We start from the raw sequence: 15,775 nt of genomic DNA, 5'->3' as shown, positions 1-15,775 counted from the left end.
GATCAAGGACCGAGTCCAGAGTCAACAGGTAGTTCAGCTAGTCATTATTTATTAGTATAGATCCCAACTAGGACCAAGTAGTCTAGTATAACCATGCCCACAGTTGTTTAGTTATTTCTGGGATTTTCACTTTTATATTTTACCTGATTTTAGTTTTATTATTCAAGGATATCAGGCATCAGGCGACTTCTAGGAGGTATGGGGGCGCCGATGCTGCTGGTAAAATCCAAAGCCAGGCTTCAGGCCGTTCAGGTTCTGTCAGGGGGATAATTAGATTAACTCTTTTGTCAACATTTCGGGGTACTTCTAAACAGGTCAGATTCTTGTTGTTAGTCCATATCCTTTATAGTATCTGTGCTTATGGCCAAAGGGCATCAAAGAGGTCTTTCAGGTATCCATCTCTACCGCTCTCTAGTTTACAGAGATCGTGTTTACCGGTTTGAAATATTTAAAGGGCTTGTTATTGTCTAGCAGACCTAGTGCTGTAAGTTCTCGAGATACCTACCAGAATCGATCGGCACCTTGGCGTGGTGTTTTTATTCCCCCTTCCTGTTTAGGCGGTCATATAGGGTCTGAATGATAGTAGGCAACAATGGAGCCTGTCAAAAAGGGCGAAGCTAAATCAGTGACGTATCATGGTCAAGATAGTAATTAGTTATTATTATTGGAGAATAATAGCGTGTTTCGGAAAGTTCATTAACACCACGCCTCGCTATTCAACAGTGCTGTTTATAGCTACCAGTACATACCGGGGAAGTTGGCTCGTAGGGCTGAAGTTCTCCTTTTTAGTGTTAAAACAGGCGCTGAATGGTACATTTACTTCTGGCGTTCCTACAGATAAAGATGGCAATTCAGTAAAACTACAGAGCCCAACTCCTGCAGTTTCATATTACATATTTATTTTACATCATTATTTACCTTTTATAAATAAATTCGCTGTTCTTAGAAGGGGGTTCCAGTAGTGCTGTACTATGTCATTTTCTTGTCATAGGTAGTATAGGTATACGATGTAATCCCGGAAGGATAGAGCTGCCTCAGTGGGGGACTGGCTGGTGCTGCACCTGGGGCCGGGGGGCATAAAGAATACTAAGAGACTGGTCTCTCTAGACAGGTTTCGTAGTTATAGGGCGTTCGATTTTCAATGCTTACCTTCGTCTCGCGAGCAGTCTTCCTTAAGTTGGGATTCCGCCGACCCGGTCTGTCGGCCGATAAACGGAGACTGGATTTTCAGAGGCAGTTTCCGGCGTCCTTATCAAGGATCGTCGTTTTCGCGCCCACTCGACATACCAGATCAGCTGTCCCTGATTTCATAAAAAGAATAGACGGACTATTTTCTCCACCCTGTATTCAGTCGCCATCTTGTGTATACCAAACAGTGGGTAGAAACGCTGTTTAAGGTATCATTTGAGGTGCTGAGGCGGCCATCTTACTAAAACCGATCGTCTATTTTCGTTTTCTTCATAGAAATACGATTTTTTGAGGCATGAAGTGTATAATATAGATACGATGGTATATATATTTATATATAAAGGTGCCAATCAGGCAATTTAGGATTTTCATAGTTTTTTTATATATAATAGTAGTTAGATCTTCCTTAAGAATGCCGCTGATGGACCAAGAAGTGATGTCGAGCCATAAATAGTTATGGTTAATATATAAGCTTTTTTCGCTCACCGAGATAGACAGAGGTTAGGTGCATCCCCTATATTTGACATCGGTGCACATTCTTCCAAGGATCGAGTTATTCAGATAGATAGACAGCCATGTAAGTTCAATCCCAGTTAGTATATTCCAAATCAGTCTCCAATAGATCAACTTAGCCGAATTTTAGGGAATAGATTCATCATTTTTTGGCATAGAGGTCCCATACTGAGTCAAGGAAAAAGATCCAAAAGACCTCCCGTTTTTTTCGGAGGCATGTTGGGTCAGTTCCAGGGTTGGCCTTTATCTTTTCCAAGATGAACCAGCGAATTTCTATATCCTTGTGGTTTTTCTCTAGCCAGTGGGCCACAATGGGGGCTGTCATTTTTTTATTTCTTATGTTTGACTTGTGCTCCCCTATCCGTATCCGGCATTCTCTTCCAGTTTCTCCAACATATGGGAGATTGCACGGGCACAGTATGAGGTAGATGATATTGCTGGTGCGACAATTAGTTAACGTGATGTTCCTGCTAACTGAGATTGTGCGTGTGTTGGTAATGACAGTATCACCTACAATGGCTTGAGGGCAGATATGGCATGTTCCACACTTGTGATTGCCATATATTGGGTCCATTCCTGTCATGGTAGTCTGTTTATTCATTGAGGGTTCTTGTATTCTCCCCTTTACCAGATGATTTTTCAAATTCTGGTTTTTTTTAAAAGCAAAGATAGGTCGTCTTAGATGTGTTTTTTCGCTTTCCAGATTTAGGATGTGCCAGCTTGAATTCACAGCCTGTCTGATCTTATGATTCATCTCGGAGTGACGTGTTACACAAACCAGTTGGTTTAGTTTCTCCGATTCTTTTTCCGTGAACATTGCTTCCCTGTTGGTATATCTGGCTCGTTTAAACGACTCTCTGATCAATCTCGGGGGGTATCCTCGGAACCGCAGTTTTTCCTGGAGTATGTCAGCCTGGGTTAAAAAGTCTTGGAGGTCAGTACAGTTCCTCCTAATCCGAAGGAACTGGCTGTAAGGGATACTGTCCCTCTGGCTGCGTGGATGGAAGCTAGCATATTGCAGCAAGGTGTTGCGAGCTGTCGGTTTTGTATACAGGGATACTTTGATGGTGTTATTCTGATGTTCAATCCAGATGTCTAGAAATTCGATTCTAGATCTGCTGGTGTGGCTGGTAAATTTCAGATTGGTATCTGCCACACTGAGCCATTCAATGAATTCACTTAGTTGTTCTTCTGCCCCCTTCCAAATAAAGAAGATATCGTCGATGAACCATTTCCAGTTCATGACGTTCTCGAAAAAGGGGGCCATCTCATTAAAGATATTTATCCTTTCGAATTCCCCCATATATAGACAGGCGATGCTAGGTGCGCAGCTAGCTCCCATACTGACGCCCGATGCCTGTCTATATAGGGTATTATCAAATTCGAAGTAGTTATCAAATAATACCACTCTGAGACATTGTAAGATGAATTCAGCATTTGTTATGGTGGTATCTCTAGAGAGTACAGTCTCGATGGCATCATATGCTCCTTGTTGTGGTATATTAGAATATAATGCCTCCACATCCAATGTGACCATAATCTCAGACTCTTTGTGGAATTGAATGCCCTCCACTTGCTGGATAAAGTGTCCAGTGTCCCGTACATATGATTGCAGCTCTGTCACCATAGGATTTAAAAATTTATCGATATACTTCGATAATGGCTCGGTGGCAGAGCCAATGGTCGAGACTATCGGTCGCATAGGAGGATCAGTGCTATTCTTGTGGGTTTTGGGTAAACCGTATATGATGGGTATTTTGGTATTGGACGGAGTAAGGTATTCTGCCTCTGCTTCACAGATGTGGTCCCGACTGACCGCTTTTTGAACCATTGTCAGTATCCGTTTTTTCAAGGCATTTTCGGGATTCCTAGTCACCCGAATGTAGTGTCCAGAGGATGATAGTAGTTCATTCATTCTCCTCTTGTAGTCAGTCGTGTCTAACAGTGTTATCCCTCCGCCTTTATCACAAGGTTTAATTGTGATATTTTTATTAGTCTCCAAATCCTTCAAGGCCTTCTTCTCTTTAGCTGATAGGTTGGCCTTTGGTAGGGGCACATATTTGGTCATCTTGGTGATTTTATGCATGACGGTTTTTTCGAATACATTGACCTCAGGTCCTACCATCTCCAAAGATGGTGTAAAAGAGGATGGTGGTTTGCAACCAGATCTGTTATTTTCATTGTTGGAGGGAGGCGCTTCCAGGAAAAATTTCTGGAGGCGTATTTTCCTAAAAAATAGTTGTAAGTCTTTATTTAATTCAAATTTGTTGAAGTTGGACGATGGCACGAATGAGAGGCCCCTAGATAGAAGTTGGATGGCCTCGGGATCTACTGTTTCGTTGGACAGGTTGAACACAGGGAGCCCCCTTATGTTCGCCAATATTGTTGATGGCGGGTCTGCACATATATTTGCGGCTGGCCGCGACCCTGATGGTGATTCCTCGTTTGAGGGGTTCTCGATGGGGGACGGGTGTTGCCCCGGCGGTTCCCTAAAAAACGGTTTGGTTGATAGATCCCTAGGTTAACCACCCCTCTATGTATATCTCTTGGACCCTCTAGCTAGGGCCTTTATATTTTGAGGCAGGGTACTCTCCTTTTCTATTCAATGGTTTTTCCCCCCTTTTTCCTGCCATATCCTTAAGCTACCCACGGGGAACCCCCTTCTTTGTTCACTTGATTCCCAGCCTTGAGCTGTGGGGGTTAGTCGGGTTCTTCTGACTGAATGGACCTAGAGAAAGTATATATGAAGTATGATTGGTTGTGGGTGAGTGTCAGGATAGTATATGTGGGTTTGAAGATTGATACACGCATGACATATATCTAAAAAATAACTGTGCCCTAATAAATTGTATAGAGAAAACAAGTATCAGACCTACTACCTAAAGTTCGACTAAAGCTGCTTTACATCAATTCCTCCCGGAATAAAAATTAAAAAGAACAAGAATGGAGTCTATAAAAACGTTTGGCTTTACGGACGACGACTTTGCCAAAATGCTTGGCCTCCCAGTGGATGGCAATCAAGATTTTCTTGTGAAAACATTCGGACGTCCTTCCTTAGTTTTTCTGTTTTTCTTTTTAGAAGGTAGTCAGAAAAGGATTGCAGTTCAAATTGGATTTCTTCCAGTTTCCTTTTCCCCTCATCCACTGAATCTCCCTCCTTAAGCTTCTCCTCCAATTCTTTGATTTCCTTTTCTAGAATCTCCATTACGGTCCGTGCCGTTTCCACAATCAGCATCATCCAGTCCCTGGAGCAACGGTTGGAAATAAGCGCCCATCGCTCCAGGAACTGTCTGATTTCGATGAACATTCCGGGAATATTACGGACTCTGAGCCCAATGGGAATGGTACCCGCTCGTAGGTAGTCTAACATGAATTTAGCATGTAGCTCCGTTCTTTTAGATTTTTTACGGAGATTTAGAAGTTTATTCCAATCTCCATTAAGTCCTTTTGGTACACTAAAATCTACATTATACATAGAGGGGTGGTTAACCTAGGGATCTATCAACCAAACCGTTTTTTAGGGAACCGCCGGGGCAACACCCGTCCCCCATCGAGAACCCCTCAAACGAGGAATCACCATCAGGGTCGCGGCCAGCCGCAAATATATGTGCAGACCCGCCATCAACAATATTGGCGAACATAAGGGGGCTCCCTGTGTTCAACCTGTCCAACGAAACAGTAGATCCCGAGGCCATCCAACTTCTATCTAGGGGCCTCTCATTCGTGCCATCGTCCAACTTCAACAAATTTGAATTAAATAAAGACTTACAACTATTTTTTAGGAAAATACGCCTCCAGAAATTTTTCCTGGAAGCGCCTCCCTCCAACAATGAAAATAACAGATCTGGTTGCAAACCACCATCCTCTTTTACACCATCTTTGGAGATGGTAGGACCTGAGGTCAATGTATTCGAAAAAACCGTCATGCATAAAATCACCAAGATGACCAAATATGTGCCCCTACCAAAGGCCAACCTATCAGCTAAAGAGAAGAAGGCCTTGAAGGATTTGGAGACTAATAAAAATATCACAATTAAACCTTGTGATAAAGGCGGAGGGATAACACTGTTAGACACGACTGACTACAAGAGCAGAATGAATGAACTACTATCATCCTCTGGACACTACATTCGGGTGACTAGGAATCCCGAAAATGCCTTGAAAAAACGGATACTGACAATGGTTCAAAAAGCGGTCAGTCGGGACCACATCTGTGAAGCAGAGGCAGAATACCTTACTCCGTCCAATACCAAAATACCCATCATATACGGTTTACCCAAAACCCACAAGAATAGCACTGATCCTCCTATGCGACCGATAGTCTCGACCATTGGCTCTGCCACCGAGCCATTATCGAAGTATATCGATAAATTTTTAAATCCTATGGTGACAGAGCTGCAATCATATGTACGGGACACTGGACACTTTATCCAGCAAGTGGAGGGCATTCAATTCCACAAAGAGTCTGAGATTATGGTCACATTGGATGTGGAGGCATTATATTCTAATATACCACAACAAGGAGCATATGATGCCATCGAGACTGTACTCTCTAGAGATACCACCATAACAAATGCTGAATTCATCTTACAATGTCTCAGAGTGGTATTATTTGATAACTACTTCGAATTTGATAATACCCTATATAGACAGGCATCGGGCGTCAGTATGGGAGCTAGCTGCGCACCTAGCATCGCCTGTCTATATATGGGGGAATTCGAAAGGATAAATATCTTTAATGAGATGGCCCCCTTTTTCGAGAACGTCATGAACTGGAAACGGTTCATCGACGATATCTTCTTTATTTGGAAGGGGGCAGAAGAACAACTAAGTGAATTCATTGAATGGCTCAATGTGGCAGATACCAATCTGAAATTTACCAGCCACACCAGCAGATCTAGAATCGAATTTCTAGACATCTGGATTGAACATCAGAATAACACCATCAAAGTATCCCTGTATACAAAACCGACAGCTCGCAACACCTTGCTGCAATATGCTAGCTTCCATCCACGCAGCCAGAGGGACAGTATCCCTTACAGCCAGTTCCTTCGGATTAGGAGGAACTGTACTGACCTCCAAGACTTTTTAACCCAGGCTGACATACTCCAGGAAAAACTGCGGTTCCGAGGATACCCCCCGAGATTGATCAGAGAGTCGTTTAAACGAGCCAGATATACCAACAGGGAAGCAATGTTCACGGAAAAAGAATCGGAGAAACTAAACCAACTGGTTGTGTAACACGTCACTCCGAGATGAATCATAAGATCAGACAGGCTGTGAATTCAAGCTGGCACATCCTAAATCTGGAAAGCGAAAAAACACATCTAAGACGACCTATCTTTGCTTTTAAAAAAAACCAGAATTTGAAAAATCATCTGGTAAAGGGGAGAATACAAGAACCCTCAATGAATAAACAGACTACCATGACAGGAATGGACCCAATATATGGCAATCACAAGTGTGGAACATGCCATATCTGCCCTCAAGCCATTGTAGGTGATACTGTCATTACCAACACACGCACGATCTCAGTTAGCAGGAACATCACGTTAACTAATTGTCGCACCAGCAATATCATCTACCTCATACTGTGCCCGTGCAATCTCCCATATGTTGGAGAAACTGGAAGTGAATGCCGGATACGGATAGGGGAGCACAAGTCAAACATAAGAAATAAAAAAATGACAGCCCCCATTGTGGCCCACTGGCTAGAGAAAAACCACAAGGATATAGAAATTCGCTGGTTCATCTTGGAAAAGATAAAGGCCAACCCTGGAACTGACCCAACATGCCTCCGAAAAAAACGGGAGGTCTTTTGGATCTTTTTCCTTGACTCAGTATGGGACCTCTATGCCAAAAAATGATGAATCTATTCCCTAAAATTCGGCTAAGTTGATCTATTGGAGACTGATTTGGAATATACTAACTGGGATTGAACTTACATGGCTGTCTATCTATCTGAATAACTCGATCCTTGGAAGAATGTGCACCGATGTCAAATATAGGGGATGCACCTAACCTCTGTCTATCTCGGTGAGCGAAAAAAGCTTATATATTAACCATAACTATTTATGGCTCGACATCACTTCTTGGTCCATCAGCGGCATTCTTAAGGAAGATCTAACTACTATTATATATAAAAAAACTATGAAAATCCTAAATTGCCTGATTGGCACCTTTATATATAAATATATATACCATCGTATCTATATTATACACTTCATGACTCAAAAAATCGTATTTCTATGAAGAAAACGAAAATAGACGATCGGTTTTAGTAAGATGGCCGCCTCAGCACCTCAAATGATACCTTAAACAGCGTTTCTACCCACTGTTTGGTATACACAAGATGGCGACTGAATACAGGGTGGAGAAAATAGACCGCCTATTCTTTTTATGAAATCAGGGACAGCTGATCTGGTATGTCGAGTGGGCGCGAAAACGACGATCCTTGATAAGGACGCCGGAAACTGCCTCTGAAAATCCAGTCTCCGTTTATCGGCCGACAGACCGGGTCGGCGGAATCCCAACTTAAGGAAGACTGCTCGCGAGACGAAGGTAAGCATTGAAAATCGAACGCCCTATAACTACGAAACCTGTCTAGAGAGACCAGTCTCTTAGTATTCTTTATGCCCCCCGGCCCCAGGTGCAGCACCAGCCAGTCCCCCACTGAGGCAGCTCTATCCTTCCGGGATTACAGCGTATACCTATACTACCTATGACAAGAAAATGACATAGTACAGCACTACTGGAACCCCCTTCTAAGAACAGCGAATTTATTTATAAAAGGTAAATAATGATGTAAAATAAATATGTAATATGAATCTGCAGGAGTTGGGCTCTGTAGTTTTACTGAATTGCCATCTTTATCTGTAGGAACGCCAGAAGTAAATGTACCATTCAGCGCCTGTTTTAACACTAAAAAGGAGAACTCCAGCCCTACGAGCCAACTTCCCCGGTATGTACTGGTAGCTATAAACAGCACTGTTGAATAGCGAGGCGTGGTGTTAATGAACTTTCCGAAACACGCTATTATTCTCCAATAATAATAACTAATTACTATCTTGACCATGATACGTCACTGATTTAGCTTCGCCCTTTTTGACAGGCTCCATTGTTGCCTACTATCATTCAGACCCTATATGACCGCCTAAACAGGAAGGGGGAATAAAAACACCACGCCAAGGTGCCGATCGATTCTGGTAGGTATCTCGAGAACTTACAGCACTAGGTCTGCTAGACAATAACAAGCCCTTTAAATATTTCAAACCGGTAAACACGATCTCTGTAAACTAGAGAGCGGTAGAGATGGATACCTGAAAGACCTCTTTGATGCCCTTTGGCCATAAGCACAGATACTATAAAGGATATGGACTAACAACAAGAATCTGACCTGTTTAGAAGTACCCCGAAATGTTGACAAAAGAGTTAATCTAATTATCCCCTGACAGAACCTGAACGGCCTGAAGCCTGGCTTTGGATTTTACCAGCAGCATCGGCGCCCCCATACCTCCTAGAAGTCGCCTGATGCCTGATATCCTTGAATAATAAAACTAAAATCAGGTAAAATATAAAAGTGAAAATCCCAGAAATAACTAAACAACTGTGGGCATGGTTATACTAGACTACTTGGTCCTAGTTGGGATCTATACTAATAAATAATGACTAGCTGAACTACCTGTTGACTCTGGACTCGGTCCTTGATCTACACTACAGAATCATGCGTGTTCAAAAGAGAGGAGTGTTGAGAGAGACTATGAACTGTCTTAATATGTATGATAAAAACAGTTTATAGACCTATGTGTGAGTAAAGAATTTGTGTGGTATTGAATGTGCTCTTTGGTCCATACAGTCAAGGCTATCATGATGCCTTTTAGATTTCACCTTTCGGGGAATCTATCCTAGGGAGTGTCTCTAGAAGGTTTGACACTGCATGGCAATCAACGGTCAGGTATAGGAGCATTGCTCCAGTGTTTATCAGATGTACAAAATAACATGCTGAAATATTGGAAGTCTCTTTAAATGTCTGAAATATGTAGTAACCCATCTATGATGATGAATGTTTATTGCTAGCACTGAACTGTAATTTGAAAAGTATATATACATACATGAAAGTAAAATGCATGTTTTACTCCTTATCTTGCAGAAGTTTATCTCTGTGCCCGTCCCAGTATACTGCCCCTTGCCCTGACGAAGGTGCGGCCTAACTGGCCTGTCACCGAAACGCGCGTCGGCGTATGTCTCCAGGAATACGGCTATTGTCCTCACTACATCAGGACCCGTAGCTAAAACCACCTATCCGGATTAACATCTTGACATAACCAGCACATGAACCATCGTTGTGCTATACCCGCAAGGAGTAGAAAATTGACTGATAGAATGAATGATGTATGATACTAGACTAGTTAGAGTAAGGAAGGATTGAATGTGAATGATTTAGTGTGTGTTAAGTATTGGCCGTTACTGGGTAGGACAAATTTCCCTTCTGTTATTGTCCCTATATGTATGTTTGTTTTATTTATGACCTATATGCACTGCTGAGATACTAAAAAATATATTTCTATATTTTAAGAAGAAACTTTTTATGTCTGTGTTATCAGAAAACAAAAAATAAAAAATATATTTTTCAATATGAACTGTTTAGTCTATTTGATTTGACCATGTGATTGTGATGTTCAGTGTCAATCCCTAGGTTAACCACCCCTCTATGTATCTCTTGGACCCTCTAGCTAGGGCCTTTATATTTTGAGGCAGGGTACTCTCCTTTTCTATTCAATATCCACTGTTTTGATCTGGCATACATGACCATCTCCAATCAACCGATGGATCAGGACATTCCAGAAATCGATGCAATCCGGAGGGTCATTTTTTTGGGAATCCATGTTTTATTTTTGTTTGTTTTGATGTATGTTGTGCTTTATGTTTTTAATATATTTTAGTTAAGGAGGAATGTGATGTAGGGGCGAGGGTGGCATGACCCGTCGGGCCCCGCAGAGGTTGTCTGAAGTTGCCCCACAGAAGCAAAGAAAATGGATGGTCCCTGTGGACCAAGGACATGAAGGGAAACTAAGCCCAGGGCTTGTGGTTAGTTAATAAGCAGCCTGGTGTCTTGAACCTGCCTTTGTGTTTTCCTACCACTGCTGTGCAGCCACATGCTGCCAGGCTGTCAGGCCCCAGGGGACAGAGTAACTGCACCCATACAAAGGGCCACTCTAGATATGATTGTCCATTAATCATATACCTCCCTTTCGTTCTTTGAACCTTCCATGGACTTCTCATGATGCATACTATTGTAATCAACTCAGTCAAGTCTTCAGCATATTAAATAGTAATTCTTCATCTGTTATTTGCAAGTTATTTTGCATTCATAGTTCTGGTCTTTCTGAATTCACAATAAAATAACAGCTTTATTACAGACTGGCATGCTTCTCATCTCATCTGACCTTACTGAGCTCTCCTCCAGCCCTTGCGTTAACAGAGAATAGGTTTACTTGTTTCACCCTTTTTATGGAAGGAGCCATTTTGAACAAGTTTAAATCTTGTGTCACCATTACACTCACTGGGCAATCCAAAACAAATGGAAGCAATGCTTGTATCCACACTTCCCTGGATCACTGGCAACCATACAATGACTTTCTATGCCAGTAGGCAGTAGATCAGGGGTAAGAGAATGGGAAAAGAGGGAGAGAAACAGAGAAACTGGGTATGCAGATACACCCTGTGACTCAGGATCCACAACATGAGCAACATGGACGTAAGGGGGATGGCGTCAGGGGTTGTTTGTGCACGTGGCTGTGTCAGGGTGTGGCCTGCTCCTTTACGGATGTGGTCCACACTCAGCCACCTCAGTGTTGTGGCGTGTACCATGTCATGATAATTGGACGGCAGCCATGCTAATCATCATGTAGTGTCACTTGCCTTATCAGTGTGGCTCATGGACCCGCAGATTTGCTGGGTTCAGCAAATGTGCATGGGTTTGTTGTGAGATTAGTGATGTGTGGAAAGGGCCCCCTCTGGGCACATTGTCAACGGGTGCCAACTTGCTGTTTCTATGTGTGCTGCAGTATGCCAGAGAGATCAGGGACATAATCCAGAGTCAGTGTGGGTGTGCACTTTGCCATACCTAATTTTGCATTTGTGCCATTGTGCCTATCTCTCCCCACCCCTTTCCCAGTACCTGGTCCTTACTCACCATGTTGCTGTTGTGTCAGGTCATGTTGAGCAGTGTCCGGTCCACCAACGCCTGCCACCATCTCCCCACTGATGTCAGTGGACACCATTTCCACCATCTCATCCAGCTCCTGCTGTGGCGCTGGACTCCCACCTCCAGTCTGCGTTGCTGCTTTCCAGTTGTTAGCGAGTTTCAGCTTGGTTTTGCACTTCACATCATTCCAGTGCTTCTTGGCACTTCACTCTGACTGCATTCACCTTGACCAAGATCGAGTGCCATGTTGCATTTTTAGTTGCCAATGACACAGTGGAAGTGATGAACAGTTGTTGGTGGTTTTCTGTCACCTCCATAATCAGGATCTTGTTTTCCTGCGGACTGAATCGTGGGTTCCTCTTCTTCTCCTCCTTGCCCTTCTCCTTCCCCGAGGTCCCTGGCTGGTCCTCCAGGGGGGTTGTGGGGTTCTCGTTGGCCTCTGTAAGTGCTCCAGCTACCTCCATGATGCTTTTCAGTAGTTTTTTTTTTTTGCAGTTTTTATGGTGATATTCTTGTCTGACGTGGAAAGAGCAAGCCTGGAGCTGCTTATCGCTGATGTTTTATCGCCGGTAGGCCCATCGCAACTTTTTTCACATTTGGGTTTCCTTTTTTATTGTCATCCTGGTAATTTCAACGCGGACATTTGACGCGTTGTCGGGAAACTATCGCCTGTTGCCGGCTTGTTGAGAATACGCCGTTAACATGGCGTTAGTTTCCCTTGATAGATGCATTATGTAAAATTGTGTTAACCTAGCTTGCCGATGATCATCACCCGTTCTTGAGAATATCCCCTCTAGTGTATTGATTTGTTCTGATCATTTTAAAAGGTTTGTTTCCACTACACTTCAAAACTGCAAAAATTTGCTTCATTTGTAGTTTCTTAACTCTGATATATTAAAAAATATCTGCACCATTCATTTATAGACATTTAGATGTTGTTGAGTGCTAGAAAAAAAGCTGTTCTTTCACAGCAGGATTGTACTAACTTACTTCGAAGTTAGAGAAAGTAAAATAAACACCATGCTCCCACGGAAGACAGAGCCTAACATTTGACCTCTTTTTTAAATGCACATCAAATGTGACAAGATAAGAACAAGTTTCAAAGGCCTTTTTACAGAAAGTGAGCACTAAGAATACAGTAAATAGGTGATTCTCTGTAAAATAGGGACGAACTTAAGCTGGACAGCGTAAAATGAATAAAGCAGCAAATCGACAACAAACAAATATGATTTACAGACCACAAAGAGAATGGTAAGCAATGGGTGGAATCTCTGCTATTACATACCTCTCCTGCAGATCACCTTAGTTCAGAACTTCCTTACATTCTTCCCTCTTTATATTCCACTCTACTATATTCCTTATCCCCGGGTATTTTTTTCGATATTCCTCTATATATTCCACTCTACTCTATTGCTTAGCTCGGTGTATTCTCCTTCTTCTGTTTTTTTCTTTTCTCTCCCCCACACACTACGTTGAACCCCGCACTTTCATTTATCCACCAGGATAACCGAGATCCAACCCCTCTCCTTCCCTTTCAGCCCATTTTTATTTAGCCACTTCCGCATTTGTTGTCCTCTCCCTTCCCTACCTTCCCACCCCCTTGCACTCCTCATCACCTTATGCTCCCTCACGAGACTCATACCCACCCTGCGCCCCATCCCTTTTCTTCCTCTTTGTTCCACCAGGATATTTCAGGCCCATACCCACCTAGCACAACTACCCTTTCTCACCTACTTTGCATTCATCAGGATACCTGCAATCCTCCACCACTATATGAAGATTTAGCCACCACCCCATTTGCTGGCCTCACCCCTCCATACCTTACCTCCCCCTAGCACCCCTCGCCTCACAACACTTACCTCCAGGAGGCTCACACCCACCTTGCGCCCCATCCCAGCTCTCCCACTGGGCTGTTCATAACATGGAGCTTACAGGCACACACACCTACAACATCATCTACCTCCCCACCCTCATAAAAAAGCAGCTAAACGATTCAAGCACAATTTTATAAAACAACACCCTTGAAACTCTCTTCGCTGACCCTTATTTTTCTCCACACACACAACGGTATGACATCCACTGACTTAACTTTCCACACGAAAAGAAGAGCCCATTGGAGGAAAGCACTCCTAGACGCATTATCGATCTCTTCCACGAGGAAAAACACACATGGTCTAGCTATTTGTATTTCCCCCCTCTCAGCTTTTCCAAGCGACAGCAACCATCAGCATCTACAATAACGGAACTATCCTCATCCGAGCCACTGATTGTAATCTAATTCTTTTTAACAACATCTTCCCCATCATTAAGAAACTGGTGTCTAAACCCCAAGCTACAACCCATCCTATTCCTATCTCCAGTACACAAGGCGTCGCACCAGCCACACCATCGGACAATTCCTCCCCTTTTCCACCCCATCCACGACTGACATATGACTCATACCATACATTCACCCAGACTTCCCCTCCCACCATCACACCTCACATCACGTCACCAAAACCATCACATTCTACCTCCCAGCACAGCGGAGACAGCATACGCGCCCTCATTAGATACTGAACCCCATCCACCTCTGACATCTGATTCATACGATACTGTTACTCAGACCAGCCCTCCCACCAACATACCACACACCACCTCACCAAACCCACACATGCTACCCGGCACGTCTGAGACAGATCACGAGCCCCCTTTGGATAGTAAACCCCATCAGTGTATGATCTTAGCTCCCCTTCCGCACAACAACGTAGTGCTCAATAGTCTCAAACACTTCCTTGAGGATTTAGCCCTCACCCAAATCTGCACCTGCCCGACACATAAAAAGGGCTCGATCCTGGATTTAATAATCTCCAAAAGTGACGTCACTCAGCTTGAGTCGATTCAACCCTTTGACTGGTCAGACCATTATATTATCACCTTCTTTATCAACAAAACATTGAAACTTAACTCAGTGCAATCCACAAAACCAAAGACCTGGAAAAAAGACCTGAAAAAACTCAACCCCAACACTTTACCCGCTTCCAGGTATAACCGTCTCCTGCCCCCTGTAGTATTTTCCGACGTACATGATCTAACCTATCACTACTTTAATTCTATGACCTCGATCATTAACTAGGTAGCCCCCCTTCAACTAAAGAGAGTCTCCACTAAAGACACTAAGCCCTCGTACAACAGTCTACTTAACGAGGATAGACGGTATCTCAGATCTCATGAACACACTTGGAGATCAGTCCCATCTTCTAATCACCTCAAGTTACTAAGGAAAAAGAGAAATGCTTATCATAGAAAGATCAAGCGCACGAAAGCTGATTTTTTTCAGCCACCAACTAGACCAAGCAAGAAATCGCCCCCAAAAACTTTTTGAGCTAATCAGAACACAACCTAAGGACGCCCCTCAACGGATACAAGACATAGCCCACCCACAACCAATTTGTGAAGATTTGTCTGCCTTCTTTAAGCAGAAGACTGAAAACATCAAGAAGGATCTCCTAAATGACCGATTACTACTCTTCGATCCTCCTATAAACACCTCTCCTCCACTCCCATCTACACCACACCAAATCATCTCTAAGTTTGACTTAAAAATCTACGCAGCCTGGTCATCCTTTGTTAATTACACTGAAGAAGCTTTAGGCAAGATTCTTATGGCCCTGAAGCCGGTCAATCACCTCACCGATCCCCTCCCGGCTAATGCTGTTAAAGACTTAACACATTGGCTTCTGCCTCTATGGACTAAAATTATTAAAAGTTCCATCCAACAAGGCTGCATCCAGGACTCCCTCAAAGTCGGACAGGTATCACCCATCTTAAAGAAACCTACAGCCGACCCCAATGACTTAAGCAACCATCGTCCTATCTCCAATATTC

The sequence above is a fragment of the Lissotriton helveticus genome, chromosome 3_1 (assembly GCF_964261635.1).
Source record: "Lissotriton helveticus chromosome 3_1, aLisHel1.1, whole genome shotgun sequence".
Classification (NCBI taxonomy): domain Eukaryota; kingdom Metazoa; phylum Chordata; class Amphibia; order Caudata; family Salamandridae; genus Lissotriton; species Lissotriton helveticus.
This window is presented reverse-complemented; position numbering follows the sequence as displayed.